This window comes from Myodes glareolus, chromosome 3 (assembly GCF_982192425.1).
Source record: "Myodes glareolus chromosome 3, mMyoGla1.1, whole genome shotgun sequence".
Classification (NCBI taxonomy): Eukaryota; Metazoa; Chordata; class Mammalia; order Rodentia; family Cricetidae; genus Myodes; species Myodes glareolus.
Window position 1 is genome coordinate 30,737,286 of NC_142028.1, and position 22,227 is coordinate 30,759,512.

Sequence of the window (22,227 nt, forward strand, 5' to 3'; positions counted from 1 at the left end):
AATTTTAGACTTGGAGACTCCCAGGCAGCTGGCCGGACAACTGGGGTCTGTCTCCTAACTGGGAGCCATGCGTATGGCTGGGAGTGGGGAGGGGCACATTCCTGCCTCAGCCTCCGTTGCAGAGAAAGCCTGAGTTAGTCTTCTGTGCACCAAAGGGAGGGCGCAGACACCGCCACTTTCTCGAGTCTCCTTTGTATTTGTGTTAAGGTATTTCCAGCCTTCTCAGGCTGTGTCCAGGTGGCTTTGGAGACTAGAAACCACTAAGATAGCTCCCAAGGCATGGGGCTTTGAGACTCCAAAAGCAGGCAGGAGGGGACATGAGAGTACATATCCAGGCTCCTACTCATTACTGACCCAGGCATATAATTTTGTATTTTTTGGTCTTTTTCCTATTGACATATATAGTAAATGGGGGGGGGGGAGATTGAGTCACACATAGGGATAAAGAAATGAAGGTCTCTGTTGGACACAGCCAGCTCCTTGCTTCTGCTCCCCCAGGTCCCAGGATTGACTCCATGGTACTTTTGTTGCCCATCTGAAGCCCACCAGTGTACTGGGCACTCTGCTGGGGAAACCCCAGTGTTATTTTTCCGGTATTGTCTCATCAATGTCCAGCCCAGGGGACACTGGAAGGGAAGTCAGGAAGATGGAGCCACTCAATTTTTTTAAATTTTGTTTTTGTTTGTTTTTTGAGACAGGGTTTCTCTGTGTAGCCCTGGCTCTTCTAGAACTCTCTCTGTAGATCGGGCTGGCCTTGAACTCACAGAGATAGTAATAATATAGTTATAAAGTTCAGTATTGTTTTGTTATATGTAATTTTACTATGTTAAAGTTAAAACCCTCTTTTTTATTTAAACAGAAAAGGGGAGCTGATGTGGATTTCCCTCTGTATGCTGTGATTACCATTAATGAATACAGAACTTCTTTGAGCCTATAGGAGAGCAGGGAGGGGCGGAGCAGAGCTAGGCGGAGAGGACTGGACTGAATGCTGGGAGGAAGAAGGGAGGCAGAGTCAGAGAAGCCTTGGAGCCGTGGGTGGAGACAGACGTGCTAAAACTTTGCTGGTAGGCCACAACCTTGTGGTGATGCACAGATTAATAGAAATGGGTTAAGTTTGTGAGATGTAAAGATGTAAAAGTGAGCCAACAAGAAGCTAGAGCTAATGGGCCAAGCAGTGATTTAAATAATATAGTTTCTGTGTGATTAATTCAGTTCTGGGCAGCCAGGACAAACAAACAGCCTTCTTGCAACAACAAGAGCTAGTTCCAGGACAGGCTCCAAAGCTACAGAGAAACCCTGTCTCGAAAAACCAAAAGAAAAAAAAAATTGCTGGGAGTGTATCTCAGTGGTGAGCGCCAGTCTAGCATAAGTGAGACCCTCTCTAGCACTGCAAACAGAATAAAACAGAACAAAAATCCTCCAGAAAGCAGACTGTTTGGGAAGGGACGGTTCCTGGGAAGAGGACTGAGAATTTGAAGAGAAGCCAGAAAGTTCCAAAGAAATGTTCTCTGGTTTATAGCGGAGGGGTGGGCCCCCAGGTGTCCGTCATCCTGCCCGCCATCTCGCTCTAGTCCTTCTGATCGATTTCTTTGCAAAAGTAATTGAAAATTTGAGGAAGTTCACAGGTTGGAGAAAGTGATCTGGTTAGGCAAGGAGGAGAAACATAAGTCAATTAGAAGGCAGGATGCTAAGGGCTAGGCAGAGCCATAACAGTAAGAGTCCATCTATGAGTGCTTGACATGTGATCTCAATGGCCCTGTGGGGACAGAAACCTTTTGATTCCCAGTTTATGGAGGCCAAAACTGAAGTTCACAAAGGTCCCTCACCTTGTCCTAGGTGTCATGGTGAATCGCCCGTGCAGTCTGCTGACTGTCCTGATGGTGGAGGAAAATGAGGTGACAGGGAGAACTGGTTGGGGGGGGGGCTGGGCGGAAGGAAGGAGAGTCCCTCACCTCTCTAAGCCTGTTTCTCAGCTTACAAAATAGAGCTGTATTTAATTTGTCAATGATTATTCCTGACTTCAGAAATGATACAAGGAGGGAGAGAGCAGAGCAGACTATTTAAAGAGCTGGGTTCTGTGTCCATGAAACATCAAAGGCAAAGAAGAAATGTCCTGTCTCGGGTAATGGCAAATCGAGGCAGCTGTGCCGGCTTGTCTGCCTTACGAGACAGGTTAGGAGAAGAAAGTGATAGATTAAAAGGAGAATAAGTGAAGATAAAATAAAAGTTTTTATCTTAGTTGATCTAACAGATGTTAGAAATAATAATGCATGTGGCTACACATGCGTATTTGTCCTTGTGCATGCTTTTACATGAATAAGACGAATGACAGCGGTGACACACGGGATAGAGGGGGACCAGAGTTATTAGTGCAAAGGTATAGTTATAAACTTCAGTATTGTTTATACTGTGGATGTGCATTCATTGTAAATATATTTGTGCAAATAGCAGGACACCACTAAGTGTAAGGGAAGAAGTAATTAGCTGGATGTGGTGGCACAGGCTTGTGATGCCAGTACCTAAGAGGCGTTGCTGGAAGTTTGAAGCCAGCCTGGTCCACAGAGCGAGACCCTGTCTCAGTCAGAAAAAGGGTAGAGATATGGTTGTCGGTAAATGTCCTCTGCCACAAGCATGATGACACAGGTTCTGATCCTCAGTATTCATGTAAAAGTGGGGCTCAGAGACACATGTGCACAATGCACAACCCAGCACCATGGAGATGGAGATAGGAGGCCCCTGGAGCTCTAGCTAGATAGCATCGTTGAGTTATTCAGTGAGAGACCCTCAAAAAAGTCAGGAAGACACACGATTCACCCTCCAGGCCAGTTGAAACTGCAGAAGGGGGCTGGGAGTAGTGGCACATGATTCTAGTTGTAGTTTGAGATGGCTTATGGGTTTGTGGCTAATCTTGGTTACCTTGTGAGTTTCAGGCCAATAAAACCCTGTCCAAAAAAAAAAAAAAGAAAGAAAGAAAAAGAAACTATATAGTTATATAGAATGATAAAAAGTAAAGCACTCTCATGTTGACAAAAGCAGAAACAGCTGCATTAATTTCAGATAGAGCAGATTGCTAGGTAAAGAAACTTATCAAGGGTAAAGAGGAACTTACATAATGACAAAGGGCTAAGTATTCTAAGAAGAAATGACAGTCCTTAGGGTCTATGTGCTTACGGGTGGTGTCAAAATACACAAATCAGAAACTGATATGGCCGCAAAGAGAAATGAATGAGCCCATTGTTCTGGTTGGAAACTTAGCCTGTCCGTCAGAAATGTATCTGTCTAGCAGGCAGAAAATCAATGAAGACATAGTTGAACTCAGCGGCGCCATCAATCAACTGGATATGATTGACACCTATAGACTGGATTATCCAGAATCAACACAGCACACATTCCTCTCCGGCTCACAAGGAACATTCAGCAAGACAAATCACATTCTGAGCTATAAAGCACACCTTACCAATTTATGAGACTACAATCATATATAACGTCTGCCCTCAGGCTGTATAGAACTAGACTAGAAACCAGTAACAGGGAGATAACTGGAAGATTTTAAAATATGCTGATTTAAACAACAGACTTCCAAATTGCACATGGATCCAAGAAGAAATGTCAAGAAAATTTTAAAATACTTTGAACCTAATAAAAATAAAAATATAACTTAGCAAAATTTCTGGGACACAACAAAAGGAATACCCAGAGAGAAATTCATGGCACTGAATGTGTAGATAAGAAAAGAAAGATCTGACATAGTACTCTGTGCTTCCACCACGGAAGCTAGAAAGCACAGTGCAAATTGAGTTCCAGGTAAGTAGGAGTAAAGTCAGTGAAACTGAATGCAGGAAATTAAGAGAAAATCAACAAATCCAAAAGCTGAACTTTGAAAATGTCAATAAAGTAGGTAAACTTCTAACTCATGCTCCCTAAGAAAAAAGAGAGATGGCAAATTGCTTTTGTTCAAAGTAAAAGGGTTGCGCAGTGTGAACCTAATGGCGTGAAGAGGGTACTAAAGAAGGCTGGGGACGTGCTTCAGTGGAGAAACGCTTGCTGTACTAGCAGACCTGAATAGGGACCCGAGCTCCCACGTAAAATCTGGGTGTGACAGCATGCATCTATAAATCCCAGTAACAGACGTGGATCACCAGCCCGAGGTAGGGAGTGTCTGCGGGCCAGCTACTATACCTGGAATAGCAAGCTCCAGGTCCAGTGAGAAACCCTGTCTCAAAAGAGAAGGTGGCAGCTGAGAGATGACTCAACCATTAAGAGCACTTGCTGCTTTTCCATAGGACCCAAGTTCAGCCCTCAGTACCCACATCAGGGGACTCACAATTGCTCCTGGGCATCTGATGCCTCTGGTCTTCAAGGACGCTGTATTCATGTGCATATACCAAGATACAGACATACACAGATATTCGTAATTACAAATGTTCTGTTTTAAGACGGAGTCTCTCTATATAACTCTGGCTGCCCTGGAGCGCACTATGTAGTCTAGACTGGCCTCAGAGATCTGCCTGCTTCTGCCTCCCTAGTTCTGGGATTAAAGGCGTGTGCCACCGTGCCCAGCAACAAAATAAATCTTTTTATGGTTTTCCGAGACAGGGTTTCTCTGTAGCTTTAGAACCTGTCCTGGAACTAGTTCTTGTAGACCAGGTTGACCTTGAACTCACAGAGACCTACCTGCCTCTGTCTCCCAAGTGCTGGGATTAAAGGTGTGTGCCACCACCGCCTGGCAACAAAATAAATCTTTTAAAAAAAAATGTGAACAGTTCTGTGCCCATAAATATTTGAAAGACAGAATCTGCTAATATGTGAGAAGAACTAGATCATCCGAATAGGCAGTTCTAGATATGGACTAGATCATCTGTTAGAGACATTGAGTCAGTAATGTAGAACAAAAAGCACCAACCCCGGGTTGGTGATAGATACTACCAGACATTTAAGGAAGATATAGCTAATTCACTACATTTGCTTCCAGAAAGCAAAAGCAGAGGGGACACTTGCTATCTCTTCCTGTAGGGCCAGCATCACACCAATCTTTAAACCAAGACATAACACAAAAACACAAGTGAGGAGAAAATCCAAATTCCTACAACTTGATGACGGCTATACAAACTCTGCAGCTACCGTCACACCTAGCAGTGCATAGCAGGAAGGTTTCCTGCTCACACTGCGAACTCTGAAGCAATGAAACCTTCTTCCCTAGCCCTTCGTCCTAGAAGTCCTGACTAATGGGATAAGACAAGAAAAAGGTAATAAAAGTATGATGGTTGCAAGGAAGTAATAAATGTTCATTGTGCCCAAATTCCATGATAGCTGATGTAGAAGTCTAAAGGTTTTTCAGAAACTCCTAAGGTTGGCAAGGCCACAGAGCACAAAGTAATATGACTTTCAATCATGCCTCCCCCCCTTCTGAGACAGGTTTGCTGGTCTTGTTCTGTAGATCAAGTTGGCCTGCATCTCCCAAGTGCTGGAATTAAAGGTGTGTACTGCCATGATCAGCTGCAGTTTTCTTAATATTACTCAACAATGAACAAAGAAAATTTGAGATTGAAAACACATTTAGGTTTATATTATTGCTTGTCTGAAATGAGATACTTAAGTATAAATACAAAGAACCTCTATGAGGAAATGCTAACTCTATGATAAAAAGAAGTCAGCTGACCTTCTGTTTGTGGATGGTCAGTATCGCTCCTCTCCTTGGGTCTCCTACCAGCTAGAAAAAAAAACCTTGCCTACTTTATCTTCACCATGACCACGTTGATTTGGAATCTCTCTGTCTTTCTTTCTCTCTCTGTGTTACTAAGAATAGACTTTACGACCTGGTTCATTCTAGATAAGTGCTCTATCCCTAGGATATATGCTCATCCCTGTCTTATTTTTATTTTTAGACAGAGCCTCACTAAATTGCCCAGGCAGGCCTTGAACTGGTGAACCCTTCTGACAGACCAAATGTGTAGCTGGTATTGTAGTCCTATGCTACCAGACCAGCAGAATCTCTACCTTCTTACTTGAGTTACTGTAAATAGCTTGAATGTTCTATCTTCTCCTTCTGTCCTCAGGACCATTTCCTTTTTTATTTTTATGTTTTTATTTTATGTGTATGGGTGTTCTGCCTGCATGTATGTCTGTGCATGCCTGGTGCCTGTGGAGGCCAGAAGAGGGCATCAGATCCCCTGAACTACAGACAGTTGTGAACCACCATCTGGGTGCTGAGAATCAAACCCAAGTCCTCTGGAAGGGAAAGCCATGCTCTTAACCTCTGAGCCATCTCTCAAGCTGCCGCTGCTGTTGCTGAGGAGGCAGAGTTAGACTCTGGCTTTAGAGGCTCTGGTGTAGCTACTGCCGCTGCTGTTGAAGGTGCTGCTGCCGTAGCTAACACAGCTGTCGACTGTCGCCAACACCTACGCAGACTGACCGGAGGTAAACCCCTAACAAATGTACCATAGTCCCACATTAGCACATGGGACCATGGTTTAAGCCATCATAACCAACACGCCAATCTAGTTGCTGTGCCTTGAGAGAATTTTTTGAGATAAAAGGGTTTCTCCATGTTAGAGACTCTGGGTAGTACTAGAAGCAGGGGCACTGGAAAAAGGAGTATGCAGGACGCACAGAGCTGCCATTTTGAGAAGCAAGGGATAAGAACGCCAGAGTGGAATACAGGGAGTCTGAGGGTGGCAGCGGTGGGAGGGTCTGTGGATGCGCTGACTGAGCCTGCCAGTGGAGTTGTCCTGTCTCTGGGCGACAATTCCTGCTGGAAGCAGTGACAGGTGAGCGTCCGGAGCCTTCTGCATGGTGGTGGCAGTGTGAAAAGCCTTTGACTTTTTTGGCTTAGAAACTAGGAAATCAGGGGATACAAAGGTCACCTAGTACTTTGGTTGGCTTCCAGTTCTGCCAGAAGTGTCACTCCGGGGATAACTAGCATTTTCAGGTCACCTCTTATGACTCTTTGTCCTGTAGGCTTTATTTTTCCCTTATAGGTTAAGTAAATTAAGGCTGAGAAAGGTTGACATATCCCAGGAACCACATTCACACTAAATGCGTTCTCCCTGACTTCAGAGTCCTAATTACTTCTGTGTATTTAGTACTTTCCTAACATGGTTTGTTTTGGGTCTCACCTGAGGAAGGCTTTTGCGTGGCTCTTTCAAGGTTTCTCACTTCCTTCTGAAACTCTAGTAACCTTCTCCTAGTCCTCAGTCACTTGATTTATTGTTCAGTTCTTTTGTGACAAGGTTTCATGTAGCCCAGGCTGGCTTCCAATTTGCTATGTGGCCAAGGATGCCTTTGAACTTCTGATCCTTCTGCCTCTACTTCCAGAGTGCTGGGATTAGAAGCATGTGGCAAGTGTGTTTGGTTTTTGCAGTGCTGGGATCTGACCTGGGGCCATCATGCTAAGCCAGAATCCTATCAACTGAGCTATATCTTTACCCTGGCCTTTTGTTTCTTTATGTTGTTGTTGGTTTTGAGACAGGCTTGCACACTGTAGCCTAGACTGGCGTGAAACTCTTGATGTATCCAGGCTCTTCTCGTATGTATTTGCAGTAATTCGTTGGCCTCAGCCTATGAAGTGCTGGGATTACAGGTCTGAGCCACCACTCCTGGCTTATCCTGATTTTTTGTAGTAAAATTTAATGTAGTTGACCAATGCCCTGTTTTCCAAATGCACCTGCTGAGGTAAAAAAATTTTAAATTTTTACTGAAGGCCTCTACAAGTAGTAGGTGAACTATGGTACCTGTGAGCTTGCTACTATTTTCAGCTCAAGGTGATCCACTGGGATTCCAAGCCCGTGCTCAGAGCCACTGGGCTCAGCTGTGCAGGTTGGATTCTACCCAGATGCTCCTCCTCCCAGAGCGTGAGTGAGAACCACAGTTTGGTGTAAGTTGCGGGTGCCAAGGAGCATGTCTGCACAGAAACCCAGAGGCCCTCCTGGGGTGGGTGGCCTTGGCTGTGCTGGAGCAGCTCAGGGCTGCCTTGCTCTTGTATAGCATTCTTCTCATACTCACGGAAGGCATCTATCTCTGTGACGTAATGGGGATCTGCCCCTCAGTGCCTCACTTCATTGAGGAGTAGTGAATTCCCCAGGTGGCTGAGCCTGACAACCTGAGTCTGATCCCACATTCTGGAAGAAGACAGCCAACTGCTACGAGTTGTCCTCTCACCTCCTCTAACTACACATCTGGTGCGCACCCCCACCCCATGATAATAAGTAAAAATGTACAAGTCTAAGTGAGTGAGTAGGGAACAGGCACTGCTTGGCCTCAGCCCCTCTTTTATGTATGGTTATGGGCACTGGTTTTCCACTTTGCCCTACTTCACAAGAACAAGTAGAGATTGGTAGTTTTGTGTAAAGTTTTCCAAGTATTTAGTTTTGCTTCAGATTACCTAAAGCACCGTGAGTTCTAAGGAGATTGTAGTTCCTAAATTAAGGTTATGCTCTCTAGCAGGTATATAACTTTAAAGAGAAGCAATTTAAAAATTATTCTCAGGCCAAGCATGGTCTCAGTACTAGGAGGCAGAGGCAGGTGGATCTCTGTGAGTTCAAGACCAGCTTAGTCTACAAAGCGAGTTCAAGGACAACCAGAACTCAAACAACAAAGCAAAACAAGAGGTGGCGAGCAGTAGATGAAGACCCCCTATATCGACCTCTAGCCTCTGTGTGTGCACCCAGACCTGCATACATAGGCACATGCACTCACTCACACCTTAACCTCTTATCAAAGATGCGCAAAAGCTCCGTGAGCAGGCTTAATTGCAAGATTTTTGGAAGAAGGCAAGCTAAGGTTTTGACAACTTCAGTGGTGCTTGTGCCACATATGATGGATTCTCCCGTGTCTTTTAGGTGAATCAAAGCGCTAGTGTTTGTAGTGTGAGAGGGAATGCATTCATTGACCAGGACGAAAGACAGCGGTGGGCATGTATGCGTTAGTTGTAGGCATTTGGCATATGTACCCAAGTGATCACCTCACTCACGCTCTCTAGCTGATAGATGGTCAGTGGTGGCCACCCATCCCTAGATCCCCAGGCCTTCATACCAACCCAAAACAATGCCTGCTCCTTAGTGGGGCTTCAGGATGGTGCTGTGTTGTCAAGGTAACAGCTGATTTCAGGGGTCAGTCAGTGTCCATGCTATGGTGCTGGCTAGGGACTTTGAACTTAGTCTTAGATGAAAATGAATATCAAGCCTGACTCCTTACTGGGCCGAGTGTTCCTTAATAAGTAACTTAGGCTAGGAAGCTTAATTTTCTTTTTTCCTTAAAATATCGGGATCAGTACTGCTAATATTTGAAGGGCAGTTGTAAGGAGGATACGCGGGTATGATTATTTCCACGCCTTCATCAAGAAAGCATCATCTGTTTATACGTGGGGGTTGAACCTGGGGTCCTGGCATACCTAGAAAGTGTCCTGCCACTGAGCTGCTCCCTCCTTGCCTTGTCTTTTATGCAAAGACTTAGCGAAGTTTGGATCAGGGAACTATGGGCTGAGGATTGCCTAGGGACATGACCTACTGGGTCCCAAAAGTTGTTGGTGCCCATTTAACTGCTAGTATACTACCAAGGGAGCCTGGGAAATTCTAATTCAGCAGCTCTGGGTGGGGCCCAGTATTCACAGTTACCAATCACATTTTGATGATTTTGATTGACAGGTGAATTGGGAGTCTGCCTGTTCTGTCAGGGTCAGAGTTGGCCTCTTCTGCCACCACCGCCTTTTCACTTAGAGCAATGGTTCTCAACCTTCCTAACGAGGTGACCCTTGAGTACGATTCCTCATGTTGTGGAGACTCCCCCCAAACATAAAATTATTTCATTACTATATAATGGTAATTATAACCTTAAATATCTAATATGCAGGCTATCTGATATGGGACCCCACAGGTTGAGAACCACTGACTAATATGCTACAAGCAACATGGTCCTTTTGGCAGGAACTCAGTGCCTCGGAGGAACTGTTGGACTAATGAATGCTTCTAAGGCAGCTGGCTAGATCCCACCCTTTACAGATGTGCCCCATGCCCTAGGTGGGATCTAAATCCCCCTAAGGCTGAGAGCACAGGGTTGATGAGACCATACCTGGGTCTCTTATTGGGCTTCGCAGTAAACAGAATAGATGTGGATTTGGCTTCTTGATCAGAAGGGAGAGATCTGTTGTAGGCCAATTAGCTTGTCTATCCCATTTCCTTGGACACAGAGACAGGAGCTGGCTGACCTGTGTGTGTGCCACCGGTTGACAGGCTTTCTGTGTTCTCAGTTGAGCCACAGCTGCTCCTGTCCTCCAGGTGTCAGGTGCTCTGGCTTGCTACAGCTGTCTGCTGAGCCCCCTTTGCCTGGCAGCCGTATCCAGCGCTTCCTTATTATACACCTAGGGGCCTCCCCTGGGAGTAAACTATCTGGTTACAGACAGAGGTAATATTCCTAGTATTTATTGCATCCCAAATGACAAGGACGAGATAAGAGGGACAGTGCTGGAAGACAAGGGAAGAAACAGTTGGCACACACCTTTACCCCAGGGCTTGGAAGACTGATGCAGAAGGATCTCTGTGAGTTTCAGGCCAGCCTGGTCTACAGAGTGAGTTTCAGGCCAGTGAGATCCTGTCTCAAAGGCAAGTAAACATACGAAAAGAAAGGAAACAGCTAAGGCAAAAAGCGTGAAGACTGAGCAAGAGAGGGGCCGAGAAGGGTCCGTGCAAGGCAAGTGAAGTCAGATTTGGATGGCAGACCTGGGAGATGTGGCTTAGTAGAAGATTGCTTACCTTGCATGTGCAAGGCCCCAGGTAGCATCGTCAGCATAAGCGTGGGGTGACAATGAGGAAATGACCCTCGCCACTGTTTACTGTGGCTGTGACATCCTTGTGATGTGGCACCCTTGGTCACCCTGTTTGGCTAAGCAAGTTCCTGGGGAGGAAACCCTGTGAAGAGGGGATGTAGTGTTTCAACAGCGGCAATAAGGTAGAAAGGTTTGGGTTTATCTTCCCAGCCAAGGTTTCCCAGCATTGAGATCCCAGGGATTGTGGGGCATGTGTGCACACATGACTCACCTGACCACAGGGTTTTCCGGGTTTACAGCCCTGAATACCTGTTCCTTCTCTTACACACCTATCACCACTCAGCAACCACACCTGGCAGTCTCTCTGCCCTCTGCAATCCCCACCAGACAGGGACTGCCACTCATCCCCTCTTCCCTCTGACGGCCTCTTCCCTCCTTGCTGCTGTGTTTCCTAGGAGCCAGAGTCCTCTGCGATCAGCTGATAAATCCTCCCTGGGCTCTTGCACAAAGCCCTTTTCTCGTCCGTGTCTCAGATTTCTGACCTATAAAATGAACCTCAGGCTTACTGCTTGCAGTGTTGAGATGTGAATGAGGTCTTTGGGGAAGTGTTTCTTGTCAGATCAACGATGCCACGGTGAGATGCACACAGTCCCTTTTCCTCTCTCTTTCATTCCACCCGCCCTCCTGCCCCAAGTCCCACTTCTCCCCCCATGACTATTTACCACACTGATAAGAAAGTCATGTAGGTCTGCGAACCCCTGAAGACCTCACTTTCCAGATCCACCGACCACTTAGCAATCTGCATCTCTCCCACTCCTACCCCATTAGAAACTGCGGAACACCTCCTTCCATCCTCGAAGAACGATGCTCGGGGAAAGGAATTTGTGCTGGGGTGTAGCACTTGTGCAGATGTTCAAGGCTCTGAGTTCTGTACAGTGCCACAGAAAGAGAAAAGAAAATTTAACATTATAGACCAGAGTTAAGTTAGATATAAAAATCGCTGATTTCTGCCGCATGGTGGTGGTGCACACCTTTAATTCCAGCACTTGGGAGGCAGAGGCAGGTGGATCTCTGAGTTCGAGGCCAGCCTGGTCTACACAGTGAATTTCAGGACAGCCAGGGCTACACAGAGAAACCCTGTTTTGAAAACAAACAAACAAACAAGAAGGCACTCATTTCACACACCAAGCACTGTGGGAGCAGCCATGGCCAACAACCCTGTGTAGGAGCGATTGCTGTGACTGCTGGAGGCAGCTGATAGTGGCCCGGACAGCGCAGCAGAGTTGACCATGCAGCTGGGCCTAGAGCACCAGGTGGTGGTGGTGGGCGCAGTGAAGAGCCTGCAGGCTCTGGATGAGGTCATTGAGGCTGAGCTTTGTTCCGCCAAGTGCGACCACTGAGGGTGAGATTTACACACAACCATGGGACCCATGTATTTCAAAACATCCCTCTTGAAGGCTTGGTGCAGAGTGAGCGTGTGCGACTGCCTAACAGCAAGGTGGGCTTCAGCAAGACTGTGGATCCAAACGGACAGCAGCAGATGGGCCCTGGGTGTTCCCAGTGGTGAGCAGTATAGAAGATGCAGTACAGAGGCGGTTGCCACTGGTCCAGTCAGGCCAGGCTGAGAAGCTGGCTGATGAGGAAAGAATGAGCCGAGGGAGCTGCTGACCTGAGGTGATCCGAAAACCTACCGGCTGAGCAAGGGCAGGGCCTTCAGCTCCTGGAGGGAGTGACCCTTCAAGCCCTACGACTTCTCTGCCAGTGGTGTGCTCCCAGACAGTGGCCACCTTCTCCTTTTTGCTCATGGTCCTAACCTAGTTCTGACAGATGGGCTTCTCTGAGATGCCTAAGGACAGCTTCACTGAGAGCGCCTTCTGAGACATGATGAGCTAGCTCTTCCAGCCTCGGCAGCACCCAGCACAGCACTTGACCAGTTTGATGCATTCTTCCCGCGAGATCTGGCTGAGGCTCTGCAGCTCCCAATGGACTATGTCCAACAGGTCAAACAGACCCACAGACCCACTATCAGGGCAGCTACAGCTGACAGGATTGTGAGCACACCTGGAAGATGAGGCCCGGGAAAATCTGCTTCACACACACACACACACACACACACACACACACACACACCACAGAAGCCAGCACCTGTACCCTCTGCTTAACCTAGAAGAAACTCTTCACTTCACGCCGGCAAGTACTTCTACATTGATCATGTGTTTCAGAGTGAGATGCTGGATGTCACATATCTGGCCAAGTTCCACTAGATCAAGGGTGTAATAGCCAACCATGGGCTCACCCTGGGCCACCTCATGAGTGTGCTAAGGGAGTGGTGGCCCTGACTCCCTGAGAATACCCAGAGCTGGAAGGGCAAGGCTAAATGTAAGAAAACAAAATAGTGCTGATGGGATGTCCTTCTGTATATGTGTTGCTTTTATTAGTTGATGAATAAAGCTGCTTTGGCCGATAGCTTGCCAGAGTAAAGGCAGGCAGGAAATCCAAACAAAGGCATATAGAGAGAGTAGGTGGAGTCTAGGAGACGCCATGTAGCTGCTGAAGGAGAAAGATGCCCTGCAGCCTTACTGGTAGGCCACAGCCTCATGGTGATACACAGAATAATAGAAATGGTTGGTTTAAGATGAAAGAGTTAGCTAATAAGAAGCCTGAGCCAATAGACCGAAGAGTGTTGTAATTAACATAGTTTCTGTGTGACTATTCAAGTTAGAGCGACCAGGGGAAACAAACGCAGTCTCCCTTTGCAAAATGGTGTCCAGTAAAAGCAACACATATACAGAAGGGCATTCCACATGCTCCCATGCCACTGAGGGATGGCATGGAGGATGATAATCTTCACACTCTTCTTTCTTATACCCCCTAAGCCATAAGCTGGGAGAGACAGTTGCCGATACCCCTGTCCCTTTTCATAGAGAGATCTTCCCACCTCATGAATCGGAAGTCTTGATCTTGTAAAGTATGTAGCAGATTGAAAGTGGTGGAAAAAGGAAAAAATGTCAATAAAAGGAAGGAAAAAAAAGCCAGAGAAAGGATGAGCCTGGGAAGGGAAAGTACTCAGGAAAACAGAGAAGGTTGCAGTGGCCTCTAGTCTGGGGCTCTGACACCCACAGCCATCCCAAAGCTGCCAGAAGGCCTCAGTGGTGATTATGGGTATGGAGTGGAGGAGGCAATTAAAGGGGCTGTCCAGTTCCAGCTGAAGAATCATGGCAGTGGTCTGTTGTCCTCACAGTGGACACCATGTGCGCCGAGACACAGAAGGGCACACAGACACTGAACAGAGCTGGTGTCTTGCCAGCTCAGTGTCCCCTCTGGGTCAAGCGTGAACTGATGGAGCTGTCGCACCTGATGTGTGCACAGGCTAGAATGCAGCTCGGACTGTTCATTTCGGTCAGTTTTGGAGATCCTTGTTTTTGGAAACTAATAAGCAGAGTGGGTTTGAAGTGGAACCCTCTCTGCCCCTAACCTCAAATCATACTTTATAAAATATGTCCATATAATTTTCTTGTTGATTCCTATCACATCCTGTAAAGAGAGGACAGGACACTAAACAGAAACCAGGTCACCCCATGTCTAAAAAAGATGGCAGCTAGGAGGCCAGAAGCAAATGGAGGCCTGATTTCTAGGTCTCCAGTTTCATCTGCCTATAGCCCCAGGTCATCAAGAAGGAGCCTGCCCAGGTGCCTTCCTGCGTGAGCTTCATTCTCAGCTAATCGCTGCATAGATGTGTTTTCTTACTCGTTTATACGGTATTAATTTGTATCTGGTGGATAATAGATCACAGAAAGGCTAAATTTAGCCATTTAGCATATTTGTGACTTCACACCTTTTCTTCCCTTTTCTTTTCTTTCTTTTATTTTTATTTTTTGTGGTTGAACACTAAACATCCACTCCTGTAGAATATTCTTGAAGAATATCCTGTACTAGGATGTAGGTCAGTAGTAGATTGCTTGCATGAGGCCCTGGGTTTGATCCTAGCAACACACACACACACACACACACACACTTCCAGCCCTCAGCATAGTCCCCAGCACATACCAACTGCCAGTTACTACACACACTAAATAATATAGTGACCATGTTTTTAAATCTTGTATTTCTTTTCTGCTTTTTTGTTTTGTTTTCAAGACAGGGTTTCTTTGCTTAGACTTGGCTTTCCTGGAGCTCGCTCTGTAGCTCTGTAGTCCAGGCTGACCTCAAACTCAGTGATCTGTCTGCCTTTGCCTCCCAAATTCTGGGGTTAAAGTCGTGCACCACCACTGCCCAGTTTTTCCATTTTTTTCCCCCTACTACTCTGCCCTCAAATCCGAATCTCCCTCCTTCCTCAAAAGCCCTCTGTACATGTGCAGTCTTGGTGAGGAAATCACTATCGTTCTTAGGTATTGGCTAGATTATTCAGCTCTTAGGCAACTTGAATTTTAGCCTTGTTTCTTGAATGAATTAATATCTAGTAAATGAATAAAAGGATGGATACCAAAGAAATGTCACCTAAAGAAATGACCGCATGTAGGGCGTGATGGCGTGCACCTTTAACCCCAGTACTCAGGAGGCAGAGGCAGGTGGACCTCTGTGATTTGGAGGCCAGCCTGATCTTCAGAGGGAGTTTTAAAAAGGGAAAAAGGAAGAAATGACAGCAGCATAGTGGCTCTCATGATACTGTCTTCCAGTCGTCATTCTTGGGCAACACTGCTCTCCCCTCCCCCGCAATTAGAGAAGTTTTTCTTTTTCTTTCTCACGTTTTAGTTTTTATTGTTTTATTTTTCGAGAACTGCTTTGAATAAACCCCAATCCAAGGACTGGCCCTTGCTGAGATCTGTGTGGGCAGAAATTTGTCCCTTTATTGGCTTGTCTTCTGCAATTGCAGGGCTTTCTCACGCTTTGTCCGATTTTTTTCTGAGACCGCTCCCACCGCGCTAGGTGGTATCTGCCCGGCACACTTCATTGTCAAGGCGGGGAGTGCCCAGGACCCTTGTTTCACGTTACCTCCGCCTCGGATCGCTATCTGCGCGGAGATAGGGGTCTGAATAGGTCTGCTTCTCAAACTGTCCTGCATCTGGATTGATAGGAAGAGAGAACAAAGACCCAAAACAAAGGCATGTGGAGCCTGTGGGGGCTTCCAGCCCTCTCCCACGAAGGGACCCAGATCAGACAGGTAGAGCGCCACCATGGGCAGCTTCCGGCATCTTTTTCTCTTCTCTTTCATTTGCATAGATTCGAGCCAGTTAAGCTTCAGCCCATGCTCTTCTTAGAAACCAGACTGTAGCCCAGCTGTCTCTTTATTTAACCTCTCCAATGCTGCTTGGCACTGTGGAGTAAGCCCTGAGGAGATGCAGCCCAGAGAGATTCTATAAGATTCAGCTTTAGAGACAGAGGGATTTTGAATGTACTTGGGGTGCTGTGTTACGTTAAAGGAAGCCACGCGGGGGTGTGTTAGCTAGCAACAAGAGGTTTGCATTTCTGTGCGTTTATTTAGTGCACGCCTATAATCTCAGCTCTGGGAAGGCTGAGGCAGGAAGACCGTGGGGTGGGTTTGAGCCCACCGTGGGCTACATGAGAGAGACCCTGTCCCAGATGGAAAACCAATCAAACAACACATAAAAAAAATAGAGTATAATATTTACAGGAGCCCATAAACATCATTTTTTCCAGATAAAACAGGACCAGATCACAAAGCTAGCCGATAATGAGGTCCCAAGCCCTAGACTCCTGTCTCCTAGTCTAGGGCTTTTTCAGTCGTGGCAATGATGGAACATGGCAGAATTTTCCAATCTTGATTCTCCTATATTTTTTCTTTTTGCTTCTTTTTTTTTCTTTGACTTAAAAACATTTTGAGGCTAGGTATGGTAGCACATGCCTGCAGTTCCAGAGTACTCAGGGAGTAGCGTCAGGAAGAGAATAAATTCAAGGCTAGCCTGGGCTACATGTTGAAACCATGTCTCAAAAAAGAAAGCCCAAAACTGGACCAACAAAATGGCTTAGCAGGAAAGTGTAGCACAAATAATAAAAACCCAGAGACAGATATTGGGGTTCAACCTGAAGATCAGAAAAGCAAAGCAGCCAAGCCACTAGCGAGCTCTTACCTCTCAGTCTCATTCTGAGGATTCCTGGAGGCAGGATCGCCATTTCAGACTGAGGTAGAGGTAAAAGCCAGGGTTTTTATTAATCATGCTACAGGAAAGTACTGTGGCTTAAGTCTGGTGACCCGAGTTTGATCCCTTAGAGCCCATGGTTGAAGGAAAGAACCGACTTCCAAAAGTTATTCAATGACTTACTCACGTACACCATGACACATGCATGTGCTCACACACACATACATGATGATAATAAAACCCAAACTGCTAGGCATTGAGGTGCAGCCACTCTAGAGAGTGAAGCAGGAGGATCACAGGTTAGAGGCCTGCCTAGGCGACTTAGTGAGACCCCCTTCCCACAGTGAAAAAGAGAAAAAGATCGAAGTCGTAGCTTGAAGCATTTACCAGGCCTATATATCCACTACCAAAAAAAATTTTTTTTGAGCCAGCCAAAACAAAAAAGCATTTTTGAGGGACTCGAAGGATGACTCAGTGGTTAAGAGCACTGGCTGCTCTTTCAGAGATCCTGAGTTCAATTCCCAAATCCCACATGGTGGCTCACAGCCATCTATAACTGTAGTCCCTTGGGATCCAATGTCCTCTTCTGGCATGCACACATGTAGAGAAAACACCATATACATAAAGTACATAATTTAATAAATCATGTAAGTAAGGAGTTATAGCTAGCTTGGGCTATATTAGACCCTGTTTAAAATTGAAGTCCACACTTTTTGTTTGCTTTGTTTTGTTTCAGTGATGCTGGGGCCGAGCCAGGCCTTCATACATGGAAAACAAAGGCTCTAACGCTTTTCTACAGCTGCTCTGTACTTATCTTTTTACTTATTTTTGTGTATAGGTGTTTTGTCTGCATCAGTGTCTGTACCATATGTGTGCCTGGTGCCTCAGGAGGCCAGACGCGGGCATTAGATCTCTTGGGACTGGAGTTACAGACAGTTGTGAACTACCATGTGGGTGCTGGGAATTGAACCCAGGTCCCCTGAAAGAAGATCCAGTGCTCTTAACCACTGTGCCTTCTCTCCAGCCCTCCTCCCCCATATTTTACTTTGATTTCCTTTCCGATATTTTTTCTTTTCCAGGATCCTGTTCATTTAGTCATCGTGTTTCCTCGATGTCTTTCTTGGTTGTGACAGGTTTTTTAAAATTAATTTATTTTTATTTTATGTGCATTAGTGTTTTGCCTGTGTGCATGTCTGTGTGTGGATGTCACAACCCCTAGAACCGGAATTATAGGTAGTCTTGAACCATCAGGTGGGAACTGGGATTTGAACCCGCGCCCTCTAGAAAAGCAGCCAGTGCTCCTAACCTTGGAGCCATCTCTCCATTTTAATTATTTATTTAATAATTATGTGACCATTTTAATTATTTATTTAGTAGTTTCACATTTCCTGTATATGGCAATTTTACCCATATAACTGTTTTTGAACACCTCTGGGGTAGTATATAAGATACATGTGTGCAAGTGTGTACATGCGTGCCTGCATGTGTGCGTGTGTGCATGCATGATGTGTACGTACTGGGGTCTAACCCAAAACACGTGTCTGCTAACTAGGTAAATGCTCTACCCTGAGCCACTCACCAGCTCTTTACATACTTCAAATCACCTGCCATGTGTTGTATGAGCGTGGGCCCTTTGTTCCATCCCGCCTCTTATTGGCTAACTCTCACATCTTGATTCAACCTATTTCTAATAATCTGTATGTTACCACGAGGTCGTGGCTTACTGGGAAATATTCAGCATGTCTGACCTGATGATCTCCATGGCGACTCCTCTTCTCTGCTTTCTTCCTCCCAGAATTCAGTTCTTTCTCCCCACCTACATAAGTTCTGCCCTATCACCAGGCCCAAACAGTTTCTTTATTAACCAATGAAAGCAACACAAATACAGAAGGACCTCCTACACCATTTCCCCCTTTCTGTGTAACAAAAAAGAAAGGCTTTAACTTTAACATAGTAAAATTGCATATAACAAAACAGTTATCAAGCAAGAATTATAGTTACAATATTTATATCTACTTTATCTTTTATTATAACAAAGGAAAGTTATAACTATTCTTCAACTCTATCAAAGACTTTAGAAGGATATAATATTACCTATGTAAACTGGAAGTGCATTGTAAGCAGCTTCCAAAACTCTAGAAATGATAGAGACATCTTGCTGCCTGGACAGTCACCCAAAGTTCCTCTGTACCATTGGGGCAGCCATCTTCAGTCTACAGTCCCATAGTATCCAGCAGACTTTTCCATGAAGCAGGAAATTTCAAAGACAGTTCAGTCACTTTCTTCTGTATCCTGCAGAGTGTCTCGCAGACTCTTTCATGAAACGAACCCCGAAGGACCATCTCACCTTGAGCCAAGTTCAACAGTGCTCTCTGTGGGTTCTTCATGTCAAGTTTATGCAACAGTCCAGGCAAGAGCAGTTTCTTGCCCAAATGGCTAACCAACTCCATAAGAAGCCTCTTTGATGCCCCTCTTCCTCAGGAAGTAGCTTGGTGCTGCCAGGAGCAGATGTGTCTCATTGTCATGAAAAGTCTTAAGTTATTAAAACATTTTAAATGCCATATTCTGTAGTCTTTGAAAGATATGAAGAATGTCTAATTATATCTATGCACATCTAGAAAATCTAACATGACTACAAACTTTATTATTATAGATGATTATCTATTAACCTATATTTATTAATTACACATTATATTTTTAAATGAACTACATAATCACAATACCTTAATCAAGATCAGAAATACATATACATCTAAGAAGATTGATCTTAAACTTGTATCAATAAATCAAGATTTATACCAATGCAAATTATTCATATCTGTAGCATATCCCCCTTTAAATGTAAAAGAACATTTATAAACAACATTTGGGAATATGGGTGTAGTTTTTTTCTCTCCAAACTGCTTCATGCTATATGGGGGCACTGTTAATCAGGTCTTTTATGGTGTATCCTGTATGTTAGGTTCATCTCAGCCGGCAGTTGAGCAGAGTAAGTTTTTGAGGGTGTTCACAGCAATCTTTCAGGAGGGCGTGGTCTATCAAACCATATTTGCCTGGAGGCAATTAATAGGTTCTCCTGTTAAGACAAAAGAAGAACCTCTTTTCCAAAGCCTCATATCCTTAGACCCAAATTCTGAAGTCATAATACCTTTATAATATCCATGCTGGTTTAGCTTAGCAGCACACACAATGAAATGTCTCTCTGTACTTAGCTCCTTCACAATCAAAAAATTTAAAGAAAACACAATAATACACATAATCCAGACTCTCTGTGAATTTTCCATTTACGTGGCTTATTTTTTTACTCTATTACTTTACTCTGTTTCTTTAAAGATTTTACCTGTTTTTTTTAAAGCATTAACTTTATTTTATGACTTTCTATACTACTTTTCTTCTCTCTCCCAAGCCTACATACATTTATTTATGACCCATTTAGAGGTCTTTTATGTCTGAATCTGTCCTATTGCATTGTCTTTAATTCTCTACTGTCTTGAAGAGATTTTAAAATGCTAAGCAGCTTGGTTGCGGCTGCTCTGGGTGTAGGCTCCGCCTCTTTCAAATTTCAAAATGGTGGATGTACCATTTCTGCTAGCTCTGGGGCCTCCAGGTAGGAGCCGCACTCAGCACTTTAACTCTGAGAATGAGCGTGCAGCACATAAACAGCACACAAACTCTTTTAATCTGAGGTACAGCCAGATCTGCCACGCAGAGCACTGCGCAGCCTGGAAACATCTCTGTATGGCGCTGGAATCTGCCTTGATCTCCCGCCTGTGCAAGCCTAGTAGACCTGATCCCGCTGTCTGCCCAGGCAGGGAGCACCAAGTCACAGACATGGTCTCAGGTACTTTGTTCCCAACCCTGAGTGGACACACAAACACCCGGGCCCACAAATGCTCCATAGCTGGAGTTTGCACTGGCAGCAGGGCCCAGGAAGCCTTGTTTTAAAATGGTGTGGCTTTTTTCCCCCCGTTGAGTCAGGAAAATCTCTCTGTGGGCACGCAGCCAGCAAACAGCAAAACGGCTGTGTTAAACTGTATTTTTGTGTCTAGAATTTCTTTTTAAGCCCTCTCAGGTTTTATGTGGAGTCAGTTTACCATGTTGGAGTGCCAATCTGTTGTATGAGCACAGGCCCTTAGTTCTGTCCTGCCTGGTTAGCTTACACACCCAAAATAATCACACAGAAACTGTATTCATTTAAACACTGCCTGGCCCATTAGTTCTAGCCTCTTATTGGCTTGGCTAACTCTCACATCTTGATTCAACCCATTTCTAATAATCTGTATGTCACCACAAGGTCGTGGCTTACCAGGAAAGATTCAGCATGTCTGACCTGACGTCTCCATGGCGGCTCTCCCTCTCTGCTTTCTTCCTCCCAGAATTTAGTTCTTTCTCCCCGCCTATATAAGTTCTGCCCTATCACCAGGCCCAAAGCAGTTTCTTTATTAACCAATGAAAGCAACACAAATACAGAAGGACTTCCTATACCAGCCATGTACTGAGGGTTCTACCCCGTCATCACACTACCCCTGGCAATAATAATAATAGTGCCTACTACAAAACAATAAATAACAATAATAAAAATTAAAAATTCCTACTATAAAATAATATTCATAAACAACAATAAGAAAGCCAACAATAATTTCTACTATAAAAGTAACACAGGGTCTAAGTGCTCTCTAGAGAGGTAGATTCTTCATCCTGCCTTGGAGCTTGTAAGTGAAGGCTTACTTCATATTCGATTGGTACGTTAAAATAACGAGACCAGCTCAAAACAACAGATATAATTTAATAATTGAAAAATGTGGAAACTCATGCTACCGAAATAGAAGGTCCGAAGTCCAAAGGGGCAGGCGAGCACTGCGGAGAGCGCACACACCTGTCTACTCCCGTTTATCTACCTGGGCTCCAGGCGCCACACCCTAGCCAGATGTGATTGGCTGAGCTTCCCCATCAGGAGCTTTGAGCTTTGATGCTGTCACAGGCAGCCACAGCTGGTGTAGATGATCCCACACAGCTCTGGGGAAGAATCTGGTGGCCAGGGACTGGAGAGATGGCTCAGCAGTTGGGAGCACTGGCTGCTCTTCTGGAGGACCCGGGTTCAGTTTCCAGCACCCACATGACAGCTCACAACTGTTACTCCAGTTTCAGGGTATTCGATACCCTTATGCAGGCAAAACACCATGCACATAAATTAAAAAATAAATAAATCTAGTGGCCTGAAGCTCTGCTGTTGCTCTTCACCCCACAAAACAACGTGTCTTGAACACTGGACTTGTCCAATGAAGCCCTGCAAAAGAAAGGAACATGGTCTCTGTGTGTCCATTTAACAGTGGGGCAGAACTGTGCTGTGCCGAGCGTTTCCTAGTGCTG

The 22,227-nt window shown here is 45.2% G+C and overlaps 1 protein-coding gene and 1 pseudogene across 2 annotated transcripts in view; both read left to right on the forward strand.

Annotated features, from left to right (window-relative positions):
* The window catches only part of B4galnt3 (beta-1,4-N-acetyl-galactosaminyltransferase 3), a 106,888-nt gene that overhangs the window by 19,944 nt on the left and 64,717 nt on the right, over window positions 1-22,227 (forward strand). The gene's annotated exons all lie outside the window — the stretch shown is intronic.
* Window positions 11,820-13,098, forward strand: LOC125407100 (phenylalanine--tRNA ligase alpha subunit pseudogene; annotated as a pseudogene).